General features: G+C 38.3%; 1 protein-coding gene across 5 annotated transcripts in view; it reads left to right on the top strand.

The window, feature by feature from the left end:
• The window catches only part of TENM2 (teneurin transmembrane protein 2), a 1,505,907-nt gene that overhangs the window by 874,354 nt on the left and 607,380 nt on the right, over window positions 1-24,173 (top strand). The window lies entirely within an intron of this gene.

Below are 24,173 nucleotides of genomic sequence, written 5' to 3'. Positions count from 1 at the left end.
TGTGTGATTTTTTTCATTTAGCAGTTATTCTTTAAATAAATATTTATTAAGTGCTCACTCTTTGCATGATCCTGCCCTAGTTTCTGAAAATACAATAACAGATAAAACAGACACAGCCCATGTCCCTGTGGAATTAACCCTCTACTGCTGGAAACTGGAGCTCCTTTCATTTTGGAGCTATTATGATTTTTGGTCTTAATTGAACCACTCAGAAATATTTGATCTGGCCCTCTCTGTCCATTCATGCTAAGAATATAAGAGTTTTATAAAAAGGATATAGAGTCTTTGAGAAGCTTTCTATGTTCTGCCATCTTTTGTAGAAATTCTTCTAGTATGTACTCCTACCTTGATCGCCTTCATGGACATAAATTCTGCCTCTCTGTTTGGCTCTTCAAAATAAGACTCTATTTGAACTGCATTCGGGGGTGAGAACCTCTATGTTCTTTGCCAAATCCCATTTAGCCATGAGACTGGTCAACGTCCATCATTGTAGGCTCTGCATCTCTGAGAAGACAGGTTGGGACTTAATAGTTCAATGAAAGCTGTGTTTATTCCTCTTTTTTACTCTAAGATTTGGGGATTTGCCTTTTAATGATAATCTACACATTATTTTCTCTCTCTCTCCTTTTTTTTCAAAGTATAAATCAGTTTTTGTTTTATTCATTTTTAATAGATTTTTTAATTTAAATCCATTTAATTGATACATAATGTATTCTTAGTTTCATAGGTAGAGGCCAGTGTTTATTACATCGCTGCACATTATTTTCTGTATGTCTGACTACTCTGTTCATAGAAATGCTCCTGAAATTGAAAAGGCTGCCCTTGGTCACAGCTCTTTCCTTTAGGGCTTTGAGTTAAGCCATGACTGTAGGCCTTTGCATTACTTGTAACAAGCATTTCTGGAATGGGTCCTTGTATAGCAAGAATGCTTGCCACTGTCTTCTTTCTCACCTCAGGGAAATATCCATGTTGTTGGCACACCCCGTTCGTTCATCATAGCATGCAGATGTCATTGGGTGACAACTGTATGTAGATTTAGAGGTGACCAGGGTACGTTTCTCTGCTGAAGTGTGTCTTTTCTCATGCATGTCTAGACTTCCATGTACCTTCTTTCAGTTACACATTCCCTGTCTGATAAAAAGGAATATTGTATAAAATTGAAACAATTTAAAAATACACAGTACTTAAGAAGAACTTAAATTCTTTAAATCTGCTAGTAGATTAGAAATCTGGCTCGATGCATCTACGGCTAAAATTAAACTGCATTAAGATCATACCATACAATGCCAGGTGCCAACTTTCGGTTTCCTTCTGTCTTTAACCAGCCAGTATAGAAGTTGTTTAGCCAGCCAGTATAGAAGTTGTATTTCTCATTGATACAGAACATAAGACTTTGCACCTAAATGCAATATGTGAAATGCAAATTTGAGAAAGCACATGGTTTTTTATTTTAATCTTTAAAATACATAATCTATAAAAATATAATGCTTAGTCTAACCCACATGGGGATGTAGTAATTGAATATGGTTCGAGAAACCAGAGTTTCCATGAAACAAGTCTCTCTCTTCTAGATTTTAGAAATCAGGCTCTATCAAGATAATAATCAATTTAGAAATAGCAATAGCGTTTGCAACCATCCTCCTATATAGATACGGTAATTTTAATGTGTTTTATTTCGTATAGAAGATGATGTTTTAAATATCTTTAAAGATATTTTTAAGCCCCAGAAAGAGAATTGAATGCTGTTAAAGTAATTGCAATTTCGTGGCATGCTTCAGTATATTTCTGTTGACCAAGGTTCAAATAGTGGAGATAGAGAGCATTGTATACTTTGGCCTCTTTTCATATGGAAAGATCTAACCTCAAGCAGTGATTATCTGTCTTTGATCATATGCTATCCCAGATGATGGAGAAGAAACTCTGATCAGTTCACCTATGTCACACTGTTTCTGATACACCAAAGCCCTTGCAATTTTACTTACAAATACAGATTAGGAAGTGAAAGACTGATGGGCTCTGGCAGTTTGAAATGCATTATGTTTGTTCTGACCCCACTCAAATGAAAATAGAATGATTCCAAACCGTGGAATGGTCCCGAAACTGAAATCACTCATTTGAAACTGCCAGGACCGATCAGTGCAAAATCGGGTCCTTTTTGAGTCCTTCATTTAGGGAACATCAATTTCAAGGATTTAAGATAATCATCTCACCTTATGATCAGATAAATCTTCCTTTACATGGGCAGCTACTATCTCTCAAGACAGCCCTTCACTTATTAAAAACAGAAAAGAACGACAAGGTGCCGAGAGACTAAGTGATAAAAGAGGAATTAGTAAAACTGAATCAAGACTGAGCAATAAATTTTTGCTGGTCCCTTAGAATTACAGAGTCTCTCTCCCTCTCTCTCTCTCTCTCTCTCTCTCTCTCTCTTTTCTATTTTAATCGCAGAAACTCCAAGGCCAAGAAATATCCTAAAGCCAATTTTTGAAATATGGAGAAACTGAGGCCCATAGAATGGAATTACTTACACAGCAAATTAGGACTAGGCGGTTGACGAAGTCTCACTCTGGTGTTTGTCCCTGATCAAGATTTATGACATGAAATCTAACATCACCAACATTCACAGTCAATAGACCTATTCTGAAACAAAAAGGTTAATTTTCAAACCAATTACTTTCTCAAAAACTACTAGCCCTGAAGCATTTGTGAAATATTTCTCATACCACTGTTCTCATTAAGGAGAATAAACAGAGAGCCATTTGGATTTCTTTAGTTGTTTAGTATTCCTTCAGCAATTTCAGACTTATTTGTGTCTGGAGAAGGAAGCCTCATATCGGAACATGACATATCAGCTAACTGCTGTTTCAGGCACAGAACTTCAGGTCTAGGGCTGGTAGGCGTATTTGTACTTTCATGTTTGTAACGTACAAATAGATCCTTGCTTACATCTGCAGCAGGAGCAGCCTTGTACAAACCTTATTTATCTACCATCTCTCCCCACACCCTCTTCCCCTAAGAATGAAGGAAATAAAACTCCATTGCACTCATTAAGCATTGGGATTATTGGAAAGTCAGAATGACTGTTTGGTTTAAATGTAATTTCAGTGTGTAAATGTTCACATCTACCTAAGGATGTGTTGTTAACGGAAGGTAAAACCTCCCTGTCTGTATTCGGGCTTCCCCTTTGGATTTGAATTTTTCCTTAATGCTACCTTGCCCAGTGTCCCCCAGTCCCCTTCTAGTGTGATGGCAAGTGTCTGCTAGATGACTTAACAGCTATTGAGGGCACCAGAGGAATAGCAACACTGACTTAGTGCTAATTACATGCAGACTGTTTACTGTCATTATCTCAAGGAAACTTAGGCAGCAAAAGTAAACACCACCCTGACTTTCTAGATGAGGAAACGGAGGTCCTGAAAGCCTAAGTGGCTTTTATGGTGCCCCATAGCGAGGAAGCAAGAAGCTTGACTCTGATTTTGCCAAACTCTTCTTTTCCCCATTCCCCTGGACTTCCCTCTCCAGGGAAATCTCCACAGACCCTTAGTTCCAAGCATCTCTTAGGCCAATTCCCATTGATTTCATTGAGCCATCCTGATTGTCCCATCAGCAAATTCTCTGCGTTAACGGCGGGGAAAAAAAATATATTCAGAGGCACTGAATTCCACCAGGAATTCTGCGTTAGGTTTGGAGGAAGGATCTAAGGTTTTCTCCAGTCATCAGTTTACCTTAGGAGGACACAAAATAATGCTATAACTAGAGCTCCCAAGAACCCACGAAGGGACCAATGCAGAGCCCTGCTTTCCCAGATACAGCTTCTCAAAGGAAAACTCACCCTTTACTTTTCAGCCTCCACCCTCTTGGAGTTATGAGTGCTTCTTCTAGCTGAAGTGATGAAATAGAGGCAGGTATTGCTGGGGGCATCAAATGCACATTAAAACGTCCCTTGGAGAGGTGCCTAGATGGCTCAGTGGTTGAGCATCTGCCTTTGGCTCAGGGTGTGATCCCGGGGTCCTAGGGATCGAGTCCTGCATCGGGATCTCCGTGGGGAGCCTGCTTTCCCTCTGCCTATGTCTCTGCGTTTCTCTGTGTGTCTCTCATGAATAAATAAATTCAGAATCTTTAGAAAAGAAAAAAAGTCCCTTGGAACGTGCTAGGAATGGTTCACCGAAACAGAAGAGTGAAACAGGTATTTTACACCGTAGGAGGGGGGAGCAAGTGGAGATAGTTAGAATTAATAGTATTATCTTACTACTAATATATATGTACTAGTATGTTATGATATCATGGTGTTTGCCTTGTGACATTTATTTTAACATTATAATTCTCTCATATTATTTTTAAGATTATACATGGTATTATATTTCAGTATTTCTATAATACCCTGTGCAAATGTCTCCCGCCACACGTACCACGTCCTTTCATGATTGCACACGTGCATATATTCCGCTCCCACTCTGCTATGCACTCGTTACTCCACGCGATCCGATCCACCTCTAGTCTCCGTCGCCTAGCTTATTCTATGTAGATAGAAAATGTTGACTGAAAGAATGAATGAACAAACCTATGAATGACAGGATGCAACGAGATTACACCCACATTCCATGAGCTTCGATGCGTTAACCCCTCTTACAGCCAGAGAGATTGGTTCATGAGAGATCAGTAAAGCATGAAGGACTGAAGCAGAACTCGCACATGGACGTCATATGTGGGCTACTGTCTGTTAACTTTCCATTTTTACTTTACATACCAGGAGAGCAGATTGATATTGCATTTTAATTGTGTATATTAGCGGAAGGCATATGGTTACAACATTTTCTTATTTACCTTCTGTAACATGAAATTTGTCATTTTATTCCCAAAATAAAGGATTGAAGGGAGAGAGCGCCTGCTTTTTACACAAGTTCAATTTTCTCCCGTGCGAAAGTCTCCTGAGATGTGTAACGAGTTGATGCCAAGATGATGCTGGCACCATTTTCTTATTGCCATGGTGATCTCCAGCTCTCCTGAAATCTCAAGGGAGACTATGGTATTTTAAAAGCAAGTTGCATTTTGGTAATTAAAAAGGCTGGAAGAAATCATCTTTCTATATTTTGCCAGCTTGGGTAAATAGGGATAGCAAATGATGTCTAGAGAGGAAGGATATTATTGCTCTTTATTAGGTGGGTCACCACACGTTAGAAGATGAAAAGCATCATGAAAGTTACGTCTAGGGGATTTATGACAATTCAGAACCCTACTGTGAATCTTAAAGTACGTCTAATCACAACCTTGCTACAAACAGCTATTCTTTTTCTGGAGTCGTTAACATTTTAACTTAGAGTTGAAGGTATGATTGTCAGAGTATTTTAATGTTGGAAGCACTGTGTAATATATGTAAATGTTGGCAGTTATCAAAGTAACGGGGAAAAAAGTGATTCTCTTAAACTGGAAATTAAGTTAGACAAGCATAATTCAGACTCTAGGTTAATCACACACTCCCCCCCATCAGAAAAGTTCTTACATTAGGAGTTCTTTTGAACTTCTTTTGAGCAACAGCGCTCTCCTAGAAAAGCCTCGAAGATTAAAGGGTTTTGTTTCACTTCAGAAGACAGTGGAAATTTTTTAAGGCATTCCTTTTGAGTTATAAAATGAGCACTTGGAATAAATGAGCATGGAAGCAAACATTAAAGGGAAAAAAAATGTACGGGAGAGGAACAAGGGCTGGTGGAAGGCAAGGGACTTGTTATCTTTGTGCATAACTTTGTGTGTAGCGTTAGCGGCGGAAAGCGATAGGCAGCTATGGAAGGGTTTAGAGTTTTTTGCGGGAATGTTGTGTCCTTCTATTAGGGCACTGAATTATCAAAGGCAAAGAAAGAGAAAGGGTGGAACAATGCTCTTTAATTAGGAACTTTATACAAATGCAGATTCCCAATTTGCTGATGGGCATTTTAATTGATTTTTTACAAAACCACCTACACCTAATGTTTCACAGTTAAAAATAAACCTTATGACTCTCAAGTGCTTCCTCTTCCCCATAATTAAAATCTGATTATATCTGAACATTATCACCAACTCGAAATTAAGAATTTTCTTTGTATCAGTTTGATTCCGTTGGGGGAACTACTGCCAGCAAGAAGAGTGTGGTGGCCTCTGTGGCATAACTGAGAAACTCTTTTACTTGTTTCAAGCTCTTCTGGGTGGGAGCGGTTACCGTGTCATTCGCAATCTTCTGTAATGACAGTTTTAGCTGCTATGACCTGAAATAAAAATAGCCAGATGGCTTTGTTGGAGTTTTTATTATTTGTTTGTTTGATTGATTTTGTTTTGTGTTTAGCACAGAGATTTGGTGATTTAAAAAAAAAAAATGTTCACTGTTTTTTGATTACTGAAATGTCCTTAGGATAGCTGACAAATAACTTGCTGAGTATGAAATCTCAGTGATGTGACTGGGGAGAGCTTAATGCTCCATTATTTGTTTCATTTGCAGATATGTGGAATCCATAAAGAAAAAAAAGGAAAGGAAAGGAAAGGAAAGGAAAGGAAAGGAAAGGAAAGGAAAGGAAAGGAAAGGAAAGGAAAAGGAAAAGGAAGAGGAAGAGGAAGAGGAAGAGGAAGAGGGAGAGGGAGAGGGAGAGGGAGAGGGAGAGGGAAAGGGAAAGGGAAAGGGAAAGGGAAAGGGAAAGGGAAAAGGAAAAGGTCCCCCCAAGTCTATCTTATCACAGAGATATGATCCTGTTCAGTCTAAGCTAAAAATAATTTTTCCTTTATTTGTACTTGTTGATAGGTTGTTCTCATATTTAGTGTTTTCATCTGTGCATTTCACTAGATACAGGATTTTTACTTTTTCCTAGTGATATGTTCTTGAAATAAAAAATGGAGATTGATTTGGGGAACAAGTTAGAAAGTTTTTTGTTACTATAACAAATACGGAGTATGAATGCTTATTCTTGTTTGTATAGGGGAGATTTTTTCCCTTGATTTTAAGCACAGTTCTACAAGAAAAATCTACACCATTTAAAAGAGAATTTTAACATCCCCCACTGAGTAGTAGTTTTTCTTTTCCTGAAAATAGATCCACAAATGTCATAAATTAGTCTGCAGATTTTACCTTATTATGCTTCCTCCTTCAAAAAATATGCAGGAAAGTGATTATATGTGGTGTTCAACTCAAGGCTGATGAGTTGGTTATAATTATCAAGGCAGACATAATGAGATGAAAACAACTCTTTCTCGAGGGCCTCCAAGGAGTATTCAGTCACTATCATAACCCTGTCACTCTGGGTTAACTGTTTTCTGCCCAAATGGATGTCAACACAATTAATTTCACAGTTTTCTCAACTGATCTGGTTAGGGTTCATTTGCTCATCTAGGCAAGAAGATCCCCATATGTTAAGGCTGGAATTGATTTCTGGGTTCTTCATAGGCAGATAAAACAATGAGGAAGAAAATAGACACTTATTTGTATTTGTACATAACCAAATAGCAGTCTCTCTTTCTCTTTTTTTTTTTGTCCTTGTGCATACATCTGTTGTAATTATTTGCTACCACCATTTGATATTTATTGCATCATTCAGTCACTCAACAAATATTTATCAGATGCCAGTATTGTATAGAGCCTTTTGCCAGGCCCTGAGGTTACCATGAGAGCAAAGCAAAACAACCCTTGTGAAAATGGCAATCCATTAGGGGAGAAAGACATTATTGAATAATTGTACTAATATACCTGATTTATACAGAATATGATAAACAGCAATATAATTCATATGGTGTTTGTAACTTGTTCTTTACCCCTAGAAAATAAATGCTTGCTATGAAAGGGTGTTCAAAAGAACTTTCCACAACTATGGGAATCTTGTAAATCTGCATTTTCCAATACATAGGCTTTAGCCACATTTAACTCTTGAGAACTTGTAGTATACTTGGTCTGACTGAGAAATAGAGTTTTTAGTTTTATTTAATTTTACTTAATGTATGTTTAAATATAAGCAGCCACACGTGGCTACCGTATTGGACAATGCTGGTGTAAAATGCATCATGTTACTTGTATCTTTGTTTGTATTTGAAAATGACAGTTGGTACAGCATAGAAACAGAACAAGGTATATATGGGTTTGGTTTATCATTTATTTCATGAACTGTGAGGAACACTTTCAAAGACCAAGAGAATCCATGAGGGGATGACCATGTTTTTGCATATTTGATAAGAAGTGATGAAATAATGCCCTCAATCTTAGCGTGCAAGTAGATCACAAATTAATTTTTAATTTAAGCATCTTGAATTCTGTACTGAATGAGGATATTTTCCTAACCCCAATCTTATATTCGTTATTATTACTCAATGAATTACTGAGACTGTATATTAATTTAGTTGATTAATATGCTTTATTACCATAAATTTTCTCTTTCAGTTTTTGCTGCCACTTAGTAAAAACTGCGAACATTATCACCCGGAGTTACATTTAGGATCATTCCACAGTTTCTCATTCTTATTTCCTCATAGGTGTGTATTTCTTAGTGAAGGAGATTGAAAGACCGGGAGGAACTGGGGTGGAGAAAGAAGCAAAGAAGGGAGAGAGAGAAAGAAAGGGAAGAGAAAGGGGTGCTGTAGAATTAAAACAACCCACAGAAGGTAGCCTTTGTTGCCAGGAAACGTGGGAATCCTTTGCTATGTGTACAGTTATGATCATTTAAGATGCCATCAAATTTCTTTCCTCTAGCATTTTTATTGCTCTCTAGATCTCTTTTCCCTGCAGTTTCGTGGTATCAAGAATAATCGAGTGTTTTTGGACCCTACATTCCTCAGCTGCTTCTTGTTTGTTTCTTATTCTATTTCTCGCCAAAGAAGGAAAAATGAGCCAAACAATTTTCTGCTCCTTCTCCTTTCCAATTGATATCCGGGACCTTTTAACTCACTGCCTCATATGAAACCCACTGCTGGCCATCTGTAAGGCGTGTGTGTGTCACCTCTCCACTTGGGGTTCATGCCTTCATATTGTCTCACCATCTGTATTTTTTTTATTGATGAGGGCAGAGCAAAGAAAAAATATTTCTCTATCAATTTTTGCTGAAGATTGAGTGTTCTGGGTCATGGTTTGGGTCAAGTAAGCTTACGGGGTGGGGAAGAGTATATGTTGTTGAGATTATTTTAGACTATTCGCTCAACTCCACTGAAGAGGAAAAATAACCTCATGAATGCATTTAAACTCATATAAATGCATATATTTTTTTCAGTTGATATGAATTCAGTGCATACTATGCACTGGTTTCCCTAGACTCTGATGACAGAGGAAAGAGAATGGGAAAGAGAAAGAGAAAACAAGACAGACAAGGAAACTTTGATAAATGGAACTTACAATCTGTCAGGTGGTGGGGCCTGGAATGGGAAAGAAAATAAATACATAAATAAGAGACAAAAGAAAAGATGGTAGAGATGGTAGAGATGAAGCCCATAAAATAAATAAATGCAAAGGAATGTGATAGTAACTGACCATGAGGAGGGCTCCCTCAAAAGGGGATGGTCACTGGAAAGCCTTAAGAAAATAGAGACATTTGAATTGAGGCTTGGATGATAGACAGAGCCGGCCCTGGGATGAACTGTGGGAAGGCATTTCAACGAACTGCAAGGCCAAGGATCCTGAGACGGACAGGATTCTGATATTTCAGATACTCAGGTGTAGAAGAACATAGAGAGAGCCACTGGGCTGAAGCAGCATCAGGAAAAGAAAGAGCGGTGTAAGCAAAGCTTGTAGAAACTGAAGTATCACTAAATGCCCAACCACCTACAATGCCATTGTTCCCATGTTAGGGGTTAGTAATCCATGAAGAGACCATACGGCTTCTTCAATTTCAGTAGATACTGTGAAGAGATAATATTATTTCAAGTTTTATTGTTGAAACATAATCCAGAAGTGTTTTTTTTTTTTAATTCCTGTCATCTATTTTAGGGAGAAGTCTCCTGTTGATGTTCAGATATTACAGTTCACTTCTATACATTAAAAACAAGCAAGCCTAGGTTAAAAAATACTTGCAGAATCTTTTCAAGAATTTTATTTATTTATCTGACAGAAAGAGAGAGTGAGTGTAAGAGAGCGCGATAGGGAGGAGGGACAGCCAGAGAAGGAGAAGCAGACTCCCTGCCTAGCAGGGAAACTGACCTGGGGCTCCATCCCAGGCCTCTGGGATCACGACCTGAGCCAAAGGCAGATCCTCAATTGACTGGGCCCTCAGGCATCCACAGGATCCCTAAAAATCATTCTTTAATATCTCAGAATCAGTATGATGAATAGAAATGAAGAAGTTGAACTTACACTGTTATGTCATGCTCATCAACAGTGATAGAGGGAAAGCGGAATTGATCTGTATCTCCAACTTTGCTAAAAAGAAAGCACTTGCAAGTCAAAGCTAGCAGAAAGAATGGGAATATCACAGTGGGAAATGAAAAGCAAACTGTATAGAAGTGATGTGTTTTCCATAAAGTACCTCCTTTTGTTGATCTGGGGTTTCAGGTAACATATGTCTGTGTGTTTGGGTGTATTTCAGGGGCAAGGTATGAATTCCCCCGTTTTCATAACTCTGAATCCTGATTAGAGTGAAATAAAAGAAGACTACCCTGGTTTCTTAAAGCACTGAATTTGAAAAGACTAAGAATGGCAGATGACAGTAAAAGAAAAAGAAAAGATAAAAAAGAGAGGTACCTGGGGGCTCAGTCGGTGAAGCACCGGACTCTTGATTTTGGCTCAGGCTGTGATCCAGAGCTGTGAGCCTGTTTAGGATTCTCCCTCTCCCACTGGCCCTCCCTCAGAAAGAAAGAAAGAAAGAAAGAAAGAAAGAAAGAAAGAAAGAAAGAAAACAAGCATGATACATGAGAGCTGGACCTCTCAGTCTCATTTGCTACTGAAATAATGTGTGGCACATAGTAGGTGCTCAGGAAATATTTGTCAAGAATATTAGAAGGCAGAGATAGAACATGAGCACATACTCTGTGATAAAAAATTACAGCAGGTAAAATAGCTTAAGCCTTAACTTTTAGCCTTGAAACTCAAGTTGAAGAGGTGATGAGTTACCATTTCACGGACAGAATGCGGTGGCTAGGCATGTTTCCAATCTCCTCCTTTGTATTGCAAATTGGTATTGAAGATCAGTGTTGTTTTGATCATCATTCAGAGGCTTCATTTTAAATGATTTAATATCTATTAATCTTTTAAGGTAGCTTTCTTGTGATTTAAATATCCAGTAGATCTCCCTGTCTACGAGGAAATTCTTATGTTGGATTTGTGTTTCTATAAAGGTTTCTCATTCAAAATTTGCCTACTATTTTCCTTGCCTGAGAAGAGTAAGTCTTCTAGAGTGTGTTTCTGACACCTAGGGCATCAGGATGGGAATAAGACACATTGGTGTGTTAAAACAAACTGTTTTGGATGGGTGCTTGCAATGACCCAGGTCTTTGGGCAGAAAGCAGGGCTATAAGTGAACTTATAACTAAGCTTCTGGTAGTTTATAGACTTTAGGGAAAGAAGGTGTACACTGTGAAGTGATATAAGGTGCTGGAGACACCATGTAAAGTGTAGATGATGCAAAGAGAGAAGGAATGATTAATTCTACTTGGACAAATTTAGAAAGATTTTACAGAGCCAAATCTTGAAATGTATGGGGAAGCAAATAGGAAGATGATATTCTAGGCAGAGGGGAGCAGTTGCATCAAAGACTTGGAGGCGTGCAATAAGGTGTGTTCCTTGAACTGCAATTAATGACAAGGTCATCCCTTGTCAGTGCAATGAAAGATGAAATCAAATATGTTGTCCAGGCCAGAGCATGCATATGCTCCTGGAATATACTGGATGTTTTCCACTTTATGCTCTAGGCCATGGGGAATCATTAAAGAATGTTAAACAGGAGAGTGTAATGGTTCATCTCTATTTTTTACAGACCATTTTGGTAAACAGGAGTATAGAAGCAGCAGTGGTCAATTTTTATTTTTTTAAATATTTATTTGTCACTCTATATTAAGAACCTCTTATGAATCAGGTTTTGTCTACATACTGGACATAATATGAACAATGGATAAATATTCAATGTAGGGCACATTGCAACTCTCAGAGGCAGTGATTAAAATAAGTTACATTATCCAAAAAGGGCCAGTGAATAACTGTTCATCCCAATGTGCTACCTTTAAATATAGCCCTATGTCCCCACTGAGAAGTCTTCCCCTGGGGTTACTGCCACTGAGAATAATTAGGTCACCTGCATGTGTGCTGGAGGATTATGGTTCAACACGTCCTTCTCTTCATTGGGTAGAATGGATATTACATTGGGTATCACGTTGTGATCATTTGTCACATCAAATCCAGTGTAGCTCTCTAATGGGAACTCAGTTTTGAATGTCATGTACGTAAATGTTTGGTATAATCACATCCTCTTACTGAAATTGTACCTGTTCAGACACAAGGTACATTGGCCATTTTTTCCTTTACATTTCTCATAGATTGTGAGCACCAGAGTGCTTCGTCATCTCATGCAGTGGTTCTTAACCAGGAACGCACATCAGGATTGTGAGAGAACTTTTTAAAAAATATATGTATTTGGGTGCCACTCAAGAGGTTAGAATCTCTAACCCCAGATAAGGAGTAGAACCTAGGGAAGTTTGTAGTGTTATAAGCTCCCCTGGCAGATTTTCATATTTACCTGCTTGAAGAACCATGGATTCCACTCAGATATCCCTCATGACACAACCGAGGCATACATTGTTAGAGCTAGGACTAGAAGGCCAATTCCATGTGGCTTAGCCCCGGGCAGTTCCCTCCTACTCCACATCATTCTGTGTCCACCCAGCCTGCCCTAGACCTTGAACCAAGGTACTTTTGTTTGCATTGCTTTAATTTGTCAGGTAGTAGCTGCGAGAAAATGGCAATCTAAGTATACTGACTTGGGCAGCTATGACAAAATACCACAGACTGGGTGCTTTAAACAATAATACATTTATTTCTCACAGTTGTGGAGACTGGACATCTTGAGATCAGAGTTCTGGTGTGGTTGGGTTCTTGGAGAGGGCCCTCCTCCTCGGCTTACAGACAGCTACCTTCTTGCTGTACCTTCACATGGTAGAAGGAAGAGGGGGAGGGTGAGAGAGGGAGAGGGAAGGAGGGGAGACAGAGAGAGAGAAAGCCTCTCTGCTCTCTTCTTATAAGGGCACTAATACCCTCACGAAGACCCTACCCTGGTGACTTCAACTAAACCTATTTACTTCTCACAGACCCCACTTATTAATGTTACATCGGAGTTAGGGCTTCAACATATGCATTTTGGAGAAACACAAATGTCAATCTATTACACTAAGAGGGTGGTTCTCACCTCTGGCTGCACATTAGTCACTTGGGAACCTTTAGAAAAATACCAATACTCTAGTCCTAGCCCATGAGATTCAGACTTAATATGTTTCCTGAGCCTAACTCTTCATCTTGCTCGTGGTGTAACTTTACTTAAAGCCTTAGCTTTCTCATCTGCAAGATGGGAATGGTGTTACTAGCTCTGCCAGAGATTACATGAGATTACAGATACCAAAAGGAGTGGTTAACTCTGAAGTACTGTAAAATGAAATTTCCAGTCTTAATTAACTGTCTTTCTTTGATGAGCAGCTTCAGATGTCATCAGTGTTTTGAATGTTGTATATAAGAGCCTTAGAGGACCCAGGCTTTCTGGTGGCCCTGAATTGGAACTGCTGCTGATCTGTTTACATCAGGAAGGCAATGCCACAAGAAAGCACAGCGCAGGTGTCACAAGTTCTGATCTACCCTCCTCCGCACCCCAGGCCAAAGAAGATCATGTAAATGGAAAGAAAATAGGCCGACTATGAGGAAAATCATTCAGTTTACTGAGCCCTTTTTGACTGAAACATAGTAGACAGAAATGTCTCCCTACTGTTAGAAAAGTAATAGCACAAACATGGTGACAAATGGCAGCTTGCGTTAGCCTCTCAGGACTGGGAAAGCTGGAGTGAATGCCATCTGAAGGGGCAGCTAATTGTATTCTGCACAGCACTGCTGCATCATCACATTTTCCACTCAGAGAATCCAAAATCTATGCTTTTGGGTAAAAGCTCCCAATATTAAAGTGTTAGTAGTTAATTAACACACAGACACACACACACACACACACACACACACACACACACTCATGCATACACAGTAAGCATTTCACAGGCTAACATTGCCTAGTATAAACGGAATGAAATTGTAATCTGAATTTGCCTATGTGCCCAATTTGGCCTGTGTGCTGCCAGTTTAGGACCATTCCTTTGGGCCTTATGCTCCATCTTTTCCATCCACGAAGCCATTGTTTTTTACATTTATTGTTTGTTCATCCACAAACAAAATCCAGCACCCAGTTAGCAGTCTCTGGCAAGGATCCTTATTTCCTTTCACTCAATTTTCTGGCATTCATTTCTCTGTATTATATTCATTCATGCTATCGATATTTACTGGGCATATATTGTGCTGGGTGATAAAGATACGTGATTCAGTAAGACGTATTTCCTGCCCTACACTGCTTCCAGTCTAATCTAGGAGATGTGCCCAGTGCAATGAGTGAGGACTGCCTGAAAGAATATGACGGGAATATGAAGCATAAAACATTTAACCAACCTGCTCTACAGAGTCTATTGCTTCTGGGTGTTTTTGTTAATCATAAAAATCATCCATCCTTTTACCCACCCTTTAAAAAAGAATAGACAAGGCGTTGAGCCCCTTACACAAAGACTACATCTGACCTTTGGTTCTTTTGATGCTTAGGAGATGTATAATGCCCAGAAGGTAATGATAAAAACTTGATATAAAACTATATTTCCCAATGCGGCGCTAGTGACTAATACCATCAACATTTTATTTAAAATGCAAAATATGTGATAGCTGAATTCAGCCAGGAACAAAGACACCCAGATGCGGTTAGTTCACATGGGCTCCTGGCTTTTCTGTTTAGTACCTGGGTTTCTGGCACTCAGTGATGCCAAGTGGCTCACCCTGGGGACTGTTTCTTGTAGCAGGCTTCTCTCCAGGGGAGTGTCTCCCAAACCCTGAGATGGTTATCTGTTAATAGAAGGAAAAACAAGTTGTGAAAGTAGGCCAGGCACATCACCGATAAACATGAAAATTTCATTGGCGAGAGCCCTCCTCCCCCTGCCAAAGTGACCTTGGTTGGCGCAAAGATGACAGAGTGCTTCCCTGCCCGGGTCTGACAGCATTGCTATCACAGCACGTTTGACAAATCGTTCACATTAAATCGGGGGGCACTTTCGGCAGCGCCGACGTCCCCTCTCCATCACTCCTGATTACCACACAAACGTCAACCATGGCACCAAGCACATTTGTCAGAAGGAGTAAAAAGCAGTTGTTAGTAAGAGCGCTACCTGTCATACTAATGGACTAGAGCTTGTTGCTTTGTGTCTCACAGGAGCCTACAGATTTGCAAAAAAACAAAACATTATTTTTTTTGGAGAGTTGTCCAGTGTTTCTTGAAAATGCTTTTGTGCTTTGGTGGAGAGAGGTTTTGAAAGCTTGTCAGATAGGACACCTAAATATCTTCTCTTGGAAGGGGAAATAGATTCTTTTAGTGATTTTGTGGTTGAGTGACTGCTATCATTTCTTTGTGTTCAAACAGGCAGTCATAGGTTAGTTAGTTGAGGAAATGCATACCCTATAAACTTTAATTAAATGATAAATAAATAAGTAAATAAATAAATAAATAAATAAATAAATAAATAAATCTTTGTTATTCATGAGTGAATATTCTACTCCTATCTTTAAATTTTATGAAATCATTTGATGGAGATGGAGGATGAATCTCTTCCTTTCTATCATCTTGTCCTTCATTATATAGATGTCCATGCTTTGCATGATGCCCCATGTGACATTTGTATGCTTTGTTCGGAGTCCAGCCATAAAATCCTTGATGTAGGCCAGCCATGCATTATCGTTCCCATTTTAGAGATGACAAAACTGAGAATCAGAAAGGTTGTTGCCCAGAACTACATGAGTAGAGTTGTATTTCTAATCCATGCCTGTTGACTCAAGTCCACAGTTTCATTAATTTTTGGTTATCAGGGGGCACCTGGGTGGATCAGTGGCTGAGCATCTGCCTTTGGCTCAGGTCATGATCCTGGGGTCCTGGGATCAAGTCCCACATCAGGCTCCCTGCAGGGAACCTGCTTCTGCCTCTGCCTGTGTCTCTGCCTCTCTTTCTGTGTCTCTCATGAATAAAAAAATAAAACCTTTTAAAAAATTGTTTTGGTTATCCAACAAAGAATACACAATTTGTTGAGTTGACTTTCTGTTGGCCACACCTGGCTGCTGCACAATTCCACTGCTGAGTCATTCTCTTCTACCCAAGCCCTTTTGCATTAGTCAGTTTGAATTTGATTTCTGCCCTTCTTCTTTGAGAATGCAAAGAGCTTTACTTAGATTTTTTCTTTCTCTCTATTTTTTAGAATATTGGAGGAAAAAGTGAAATAAAAGGAAGATAACAGGTTAGAAACATTTATCTGGCTGTAACTTTATAAGGTAGAATCAGCTTCTCTAAATAATGGTTTGAGAGAGTGAACTTCTGGTACAGCAAGCGAATGGGATTGCTGTGTTAGAATCTGAGAATCTTTGCTTTGCTCTGTGATGCTGTTCAATCTCCTGTAGGACAATTAAGGGCTTGTGAATTCACTTCTCTAAGTCATGTGACAGGCTGGAATGATAAGCTTGACATAGGCTAAGTTGAATAAGTAGCATTTGTTGTTTCTGTTTTATTCCAGGATGAATGTTACTTAGATGAATGTTAGTGGATCCTTGTGCTGGTTCATTTCCATTGGATGTATTAGTATCAATATCCTTTTCATAGGAAAATATGTGATCTATATGCTGTTCTTCATTACAATCTTCTTGGATCCCTGATCCAGGAAGTCTCACTATATTAAGCCCTCTCTGATTCCTAAGGAAATAATCCCTCATAAATACATTCAATCATCAATTTTTTTTACACACTATGTACCCAGCCCTAGACTAAACCCTGGGAATACAAAGGAAATCTGGGCCTCCCGCTGGTTGAATGTGGATTATTTTATAAGAAGAAATGGTCACCTGCTTTGAGCATGCCCACCAGTAACCGTAAGCCTTCCCCAAATCCCTGCCTTCACGATAACCCTCTGACTATACTCCAGGGCTTTGCATTGCTGGATCCCATTCATTCCTTCACCCTTATTCTGAGGGAGCTAGTACTTGTAACTCTTTCTTTTTAGATCATAGTGTCATTTAACATATCAGTATCAATCAGTATTAATATCTCTGCTTTTTTTCTTTAGTAGCAGGTTTTCTTTCATGCTGCAGTATGTAAAATAGATCAATGAAGAGCATTTGTGGCTGAAACAAAGGTGTGAGGTCCCCACTTGGTCTGGCCCACTGGGTGCCTCCCTAGAACATGTAGTCCTGCTGGAAGAAGGAGAGAGCCCTGGTCTAGGGCTACATGCAAGTAATGGCATAGAAGAAGGCTGCCTCATGTCAGAGACCCCTCACCTTGTCTTTTTGCATGTATCCGCTTGAGCAACACTGTGGCATTGGAAGGTTCCTGCTAGGACGAAACGGGGTGTTGCCAAGAAAGTCTAGATGAGAAGGTAGTTTGAAAATATTTAACATGTATATTGAATGGTACATTTTATCATGTTCTAGATACTCTAAAGCAATTTCGTACATATTTATCTCAATTGGACCAAAATTCCCACCCTATGAGTTTATTCTAGTGTTTGTTTTATTTCAAAATAAAAAAATGAAGTCTCAGTGCCATGTCTAAGGTCAGAATTAGTGAATTATTGTTGGTTCCAGGACTAGAACACAAGTTATCTGAGTCTGGCCTTGCTAGCTTCTTTTGCATCCCTCCCACACAACTCACAGCCACAAAATGCCATCCTAAATAGAGCTGTCTTCATCGTCCACTGCTCTCTGCTTCTGTTCCCTCCATCACTAAGCTTATACATGCACACTTCTACCTGTATCAGTATTTCCATTGAGACACACATTTCCATAGAAATGAACATACACCCAAAAATGATAGGTGGAAGGTGGCATTTATTTAATTTTCATAAGATGGCTTGCCTTATTCCCTTTTTATCTAGATATACTGCATGATTTTTTTTAAGACTAGGGAATGTGGCCCTGTGTTAATTTCCATGGCTACACACCCAGTCATCCAACAGTGGCTTGGTGGCATATGATATATTCAATACATTTTAAACACTGCTGCATTTAAAAATAACTTTAAAAGGTTGTAAATGTCAAATTGAGATTTGAAATATGTCAGATAGCTGTCATTTTTACACCCTTCATTAATTTCAATTGGACTCAGTGAATTGTATATGACAAACTGTTATCATACATTGACTACAAGCATGCTACATTTATGTAGCACATCCCTGACGTACGGAATGTTTTGAGGGGAACTTTAATATATGACTTCTCTTTGACCTCCAAGATGACATGAGACCATCAAATGACAAGTGTGGCAGCATTCAACTCTAAGGTTTTCCAAATGGTGGCATTTGGAAAATCTTCAGAATGCTTGTTCAGAAATGGAAGTGTCCACTGGAGAGTTTCCAATAACAAAATAGACACATTTGCTCTAGGTGCAAAATTGCAAAATTTGGATTACAGCTAAGACAAAGGGGTCATGAATACAAATTTTCTTTTGGCATGTCTGAGCAGAGAGAGACATGGAAGATCAGGTCTGGTTATAAGAATAATTTCATTATTAAAATGAATAGCAACTATCAGCTATTAAGTGCTATCTAAGAGCATGACACAAAGAACCTAGCAGTTGAAACCCCAGGCTCTTGTGTCAGATGATATAAGTCCAAGTCACTTGACATCTATAGGTGCCTTAATTTCCTAATTTGTAAAGCCAGGACAATAATATGACTTACTCGTAGAGTTACTATGAGGATAACCCGAGTTCAGTTAATGTTAGTTTAGGAGGATCTCTGAGGTACTTGGTACATATTCATTTACTTGTCCAACCACACTATGAGATGGATGTTATTAGTACCACTATAAGTTACAAATGAAGAAATGGGAAAGTCAAGAAATGCTTATTTTGTCAGAGCTATCCATTGAAGAAGAGGCAAAGATAGGGAGTCAGGAAACTGGCAACCCTTTTCAGGTCAGTTTGTTCATTTGTAAAAAGTGGTAGGTAATTGAACTTGAAGGCCCCACCTACCTGCCATTATTTGGATGCAGTGATGTCAGGATCCAGCCCACTGTCACTCACTGAGAAAAAATAAGCTATATAATAATCCAAGCACCAAAACACAGACATCTAAGTTTATGCCCCACTAAAACTAGACAGTTTTTAACACATACATATCCAGATTTTTCTCTCCTAAGAAGAAAATAAGCCAAGCTTTGTGTGTACATATGATTTTAGTGTCATATTTTTAACACAGCTTTAAAGAAAACGTCAATAAGTAGATAACTGGCTAACTATGTCTTAAAAATGCAACTGTGGAAGAAATTTTACCTAGAAATAACTAATTGTTAGGTCCCATATTGTTCTGAACAAAGAAAATGGTTAAATTTTATTATTCATTGTCTTTTTATTCAACTCGGGCTTTAGCATTAAAAAAAAAAAACCTGAAAATCACCCAATAATAAATCAGAGTTTTTTTAATTTTAGAAATACTTAGATATTATGAGTCCAGAGTTTTCAGGTTCCCAGTTCATCATATGTACTCGCTCTTGTCCAGACAATTGAAAGGCATCATCAGAGTGGGCTGGGAAAGCATATGCCCCGGCGCAGGTTCGGCTGATACACCGATCAGATTCACTACTGTTAAATAACTACAGCAACAACAAAATATCTGGCTTTTATGAGAAAGTTCATAGTTTTTGAATGTCATTAAACAGTTCAAAAAATGTACAAACATTGTTGTGGGATAAACAATACCTGCCTGCAGGCCATTTTTGGCCTATTGTGAACCATTTTGTTCCTTTAATTTAATCCGATCTCCACGTTTTACGTGTGCAGAAACTTTCACCCAGAGAGAGAGTCAGGGTTATCTTTCGACTTCTTCAAAATCATGAGTAATTTTATGTTGTACTGATACAGGACAGGAAGTTGTGTGCTCTGTTGACTCATGCAAGAGAGGAAATATTATTTTGCTTTTATATTTGGGAAGTGGAAAACACTTAGGTTGGATTCCTGGGATTCACTCCGTAAGATTCATAGGATTCACTTTTAAGCTGGATGCACTGGATTGAATTTAAGGATTGTGGGAAAAGGGAAGAAAGATTTTCCAGTCTACAGTTTCCTGATTGCATGAGGGAAAGAGAAACGCATCAGGATCAACAAGGACATGTGGTCCACCCTAAGGAATATGATATGTAAGAATGAACAAGGAACAGTGCAGAGTGCTGGGAGAATTGAGGCAAGCCACTTAACAGATTCATGCGAACCATATCCCAGAGCAGTCAGCTTCTGCTCATCCATTCCTCCTCCTCCTGTTTCCTTTTATTTTCCCATAGAATAAGCATAATGTCCTCTTAAAGTATGTGAGAGGGTCATCTTGCTTATCTGTGCACTTCATTGTCATTTTTAGCTCCAACTGGAAGCAAATGCTGCCTTTATCTTGCTGTGGGGGTTCAGAATCCTTCATATTAGTTATTTTATGTAAACAAGGAATCTAAGGGTAAAACTATACTTTATGAGAATTACAAGGAGGTTCTGACAAATCTCATAGACCTTCTAGCTTTGTCTCATTTCAGAACAAAACATGCATTTTGTCACCTAACAAGGATTTTTATTATAACAGTATTTCTATTGTGCACTGCCCCATTACTGTGTGTAATATGGGATGGGGCAAATTTTTGTCCTATATGTTTAAGAAATATCTGTTTATCTCTATGATTCTTCATTTTTTAAAGATTTTATTTACTTATTTGAGATAGAATGAGATCCAGAGAGTATAGGCACGGTGAGGAGCAGAGGGAGAAGCAGACTCCCCACTAAGCAGAGAGCCTGATGCAGGGCTCAGTTCCCGGGGCTCCAGGGTCATGACCTGAGCTGAAGGCAAACGCTTAACTAGCTGAGCCACCCAGATGCCTTTTTATGATTCTTCTTTAAAAATTAGTAGACAGTAAATATTATCAGGTGACCCTGTCCTTATCATGCCTCACTAACTGATTAATTGGCTGCCAGTATCTTTTGGAGTCCAGGTGTTATTGTTGGTTGATTGTTCTTGTTTTGTTTTGTTTTGTTTTGTTTTGTTTTGTTTTGTTTTGTTTTTAACAAACTGATTAGGAAGTTATAGATCCTTGATCCTGAGATTGAGACCCCTTGACTCATTTGGTCTTTACTGCCAGTCATCATTCATTATAATTTTGCTTCTGCAAAAACAAAGAGTAAGTGATAGTTCTTCAGTTGTGTTATGATTTCAGAATATGATAGATTTTCCAGTTGGCATCCACAGATTTGGATAGTGGTAGGAGAGGAATAAATGTTGAATAAACAGCCCAGCTATCTTAATTAAAACTAAGGGAAACAACCAACAGTCCATTTTCTCCCAGAGTTGCTCATTACTTAAGAACAAAAAGAAAGCCAAGCAGAACTCTCCAGTTAGAATAAAACTTTATCCCCTTAATATTTCTTATACTGATGGCGGGAATAGAGACCAAAACCCAGCTCATTTGTTTCTATAGTACTCGATTTCTACTTTTGATTAAAAAAAAAAAAAAATCCACCATTTTTTTTCTAGGAAATATTTGAACAAAAGGCCATTAGATAGAATCTTAGCTTTCAGATTTAAATACTCATCTAAGGATAACCAGTGTAATCAGCTGAGCTTGCAAAGAATACACAATCATAAAATGATTTAATTAAATTCCATCAATGCTGTTTGTTTTGGTGCCCATTTGGGTATTAATAACACCGTTGCTGTTTTCAATGCCAAAGGTTTACCACTTAATTATTATCTTTGCTTATTGGTGATGTTAGCATCAATTTGTAGGGTTCCATAATCACATACTGGGTGTTGCTTCAGCAGATATGACACGCTTCCCAGAACTAGAAGTCCCACAGCCTGTGCTTGATCTGAAGATGAAGCCGTGGAAATCAAATGAAAACATTTGTTAACTTGTAAAAATGAAACACAGAAAATAAGAACAGTTATTCAGACTGTGAGTAAATTTGATGGGGTGTGAACTGATCACTTTATTGCACTCTGTTTATAGCATCCTTGCCATTTTCTGAGATGGCAGCCCAATGCTTTTCATTGTCTTAATTAGATTAAGAATGGATTAGAGGAGCCAAATCTATTATTAAAAAGGCAATTCTGCTGTGTTCCTGAAAACCCCCTTTTGGTTTTTAATTTCTTAAATTCCACTGATGCAAAATAGCAAATGCCTTACTTGTAATTATGAGCATGTAGGCATTCATTTAAAAGGCTGGCAGGGTATTAGAAAAATCATATCTTCAATTTTTTTCAAAATCATTTATGAAAAAATAAGGAAAGGAAGAAAGGAGGGGACTAAGGGGATGGAAAGCTGAGTTTCGTTTTGCTATGATGAAAAACAAACGGGAAAACTATTTTCTCCTTCTTTTGGCTGACTCAAATATAAAAAGGACAATGCATGCTTATATGAGCTGAGAATTTCTCTAAGTTCATGTGGGTTTTTTGTTGTTGTTGTTTACTTCCACACCTGAAATATTTGAGAATGGAGGTTTCTCATCCTTCTAACTCAGACTGAGCATTTGTTCTGTGGGAAACCTTCCAGAGTGATTATCTGGTCTGGCATTTTTGCATATGTACCTCTTCTCCTTGTGCCCATACAAATGTACCTTTCAGTTTAAAGCTTTTTGTATAATCTGTTATAAATATTATACGAGCATTGCTTTGAACTTCGGTGGGAGCCTAGTTGCTGTGTTGGAAGCAATAGTGTTTCATTTTGTTTTTCCAGTACAACAATTTAATTTTAATTTAATTGCTCTAGTTTTAATTTTTTGTTGAGTTTCCTCCCTCTAAACGGTGTCACTTTGAGATGCTATTTGTTACGTACTTTCTCTGCATTTTAAAATTACTATATAGGCCTAAGATAAAATTTCATAGTATTATACACACGCAAAAACACAGACATGAATGCATGTAAAAACTGGTGCAATTTGAATAAGGTCTACGGTTGACTTCATATTATTGTACCAGTGTCAATTTCCTTGTTTTGATAATATAAGATGATATCACTGGAGAAACCTGGGTGAAGGCTACACAGGAATTCTCTGAGTATTCTCAGAATACTCTTTTGCAACTTTTTGTGGGTCTTAAATTATTTCAAAATAAAAAGTTTAAAAAAATTAATAATATAGTTTTAGCCCACAAACTCCTAAGCTGCTACCAATATCAATTCCTACTTGATTTGTATTAAATTAATTTTGTTTTAATCACCTACATTCAGACATCACCAGCCTTTTATGTACTCATAATTTTCTTCTTCTACCTCTGAGTCCATTGCATTTATTTTTTCCCCACTAAGCTCTAGTATCATTTAACATAGGATCCATATCCAAATGGTCTTTTTAGCCCCAGATCCTAAAGGTAGCTTTGGGCTTGATGTTTCTGGTGTATTTGATTGTTTAATATTCTAATGGGAAAATAAGTCATGGGATGATGCTTAAGTGAGTAAAGAGCTTCTATGTTAGCACAATGCTTGCCACACAATGAACACTCTGTACATATTCCAAATGAAAGAATAAGTTAATTAATTAATGTGGTTCATATGTGAATTTTGTACCTTAGCAAGATAGGATTCAGTTCCTGCTGAGCCATCTGTTCTTTTGAGTCCTTTGTGATGGGCTCAGATTCTGAGATCACTCATTAATTGTCATTGTTTCACTGAGGTGCTCTGTTTGGGATTGGAGGTCTTGAAGTGATACCTAATTTAGGAGGACTGTGACAAAATTTATCACTAATTACCTGTCCATCAGCAACATATGATGGTAATAATGGTTATCATTTATTGAGTGATTAGTATTCAAGACACTTTGCATGCATCCTCTCACTTTAATTTTACTCCGTTATTAGCTTAGAGTTTAGTAAAATAACTTGTTCAGAGTCAAGCATAATTGGCTTGTGAGTGGCAGAGCTGGGATTTGAACCCAGGAAATCTGACTTCAGAGGACCTAATACAG

Source organism: Canis lupus, chromosome 4 (genome assembly GCF_048164855.1).
Source record: "Canis lupus baileyi chromosome 4, mCanLup2.hap1, whole genome shotgun sequence".
NCBI lineage: Eukaryota > Metazoa > Chordata > Mammalia > Carnivora > Canidae > Canis > Canis lupus.
The sequence above is the reverse complement of the archived record's forward strand: the minus strand, read 5'-3'. Positions and strand labels throughout refer to the sequence as shown.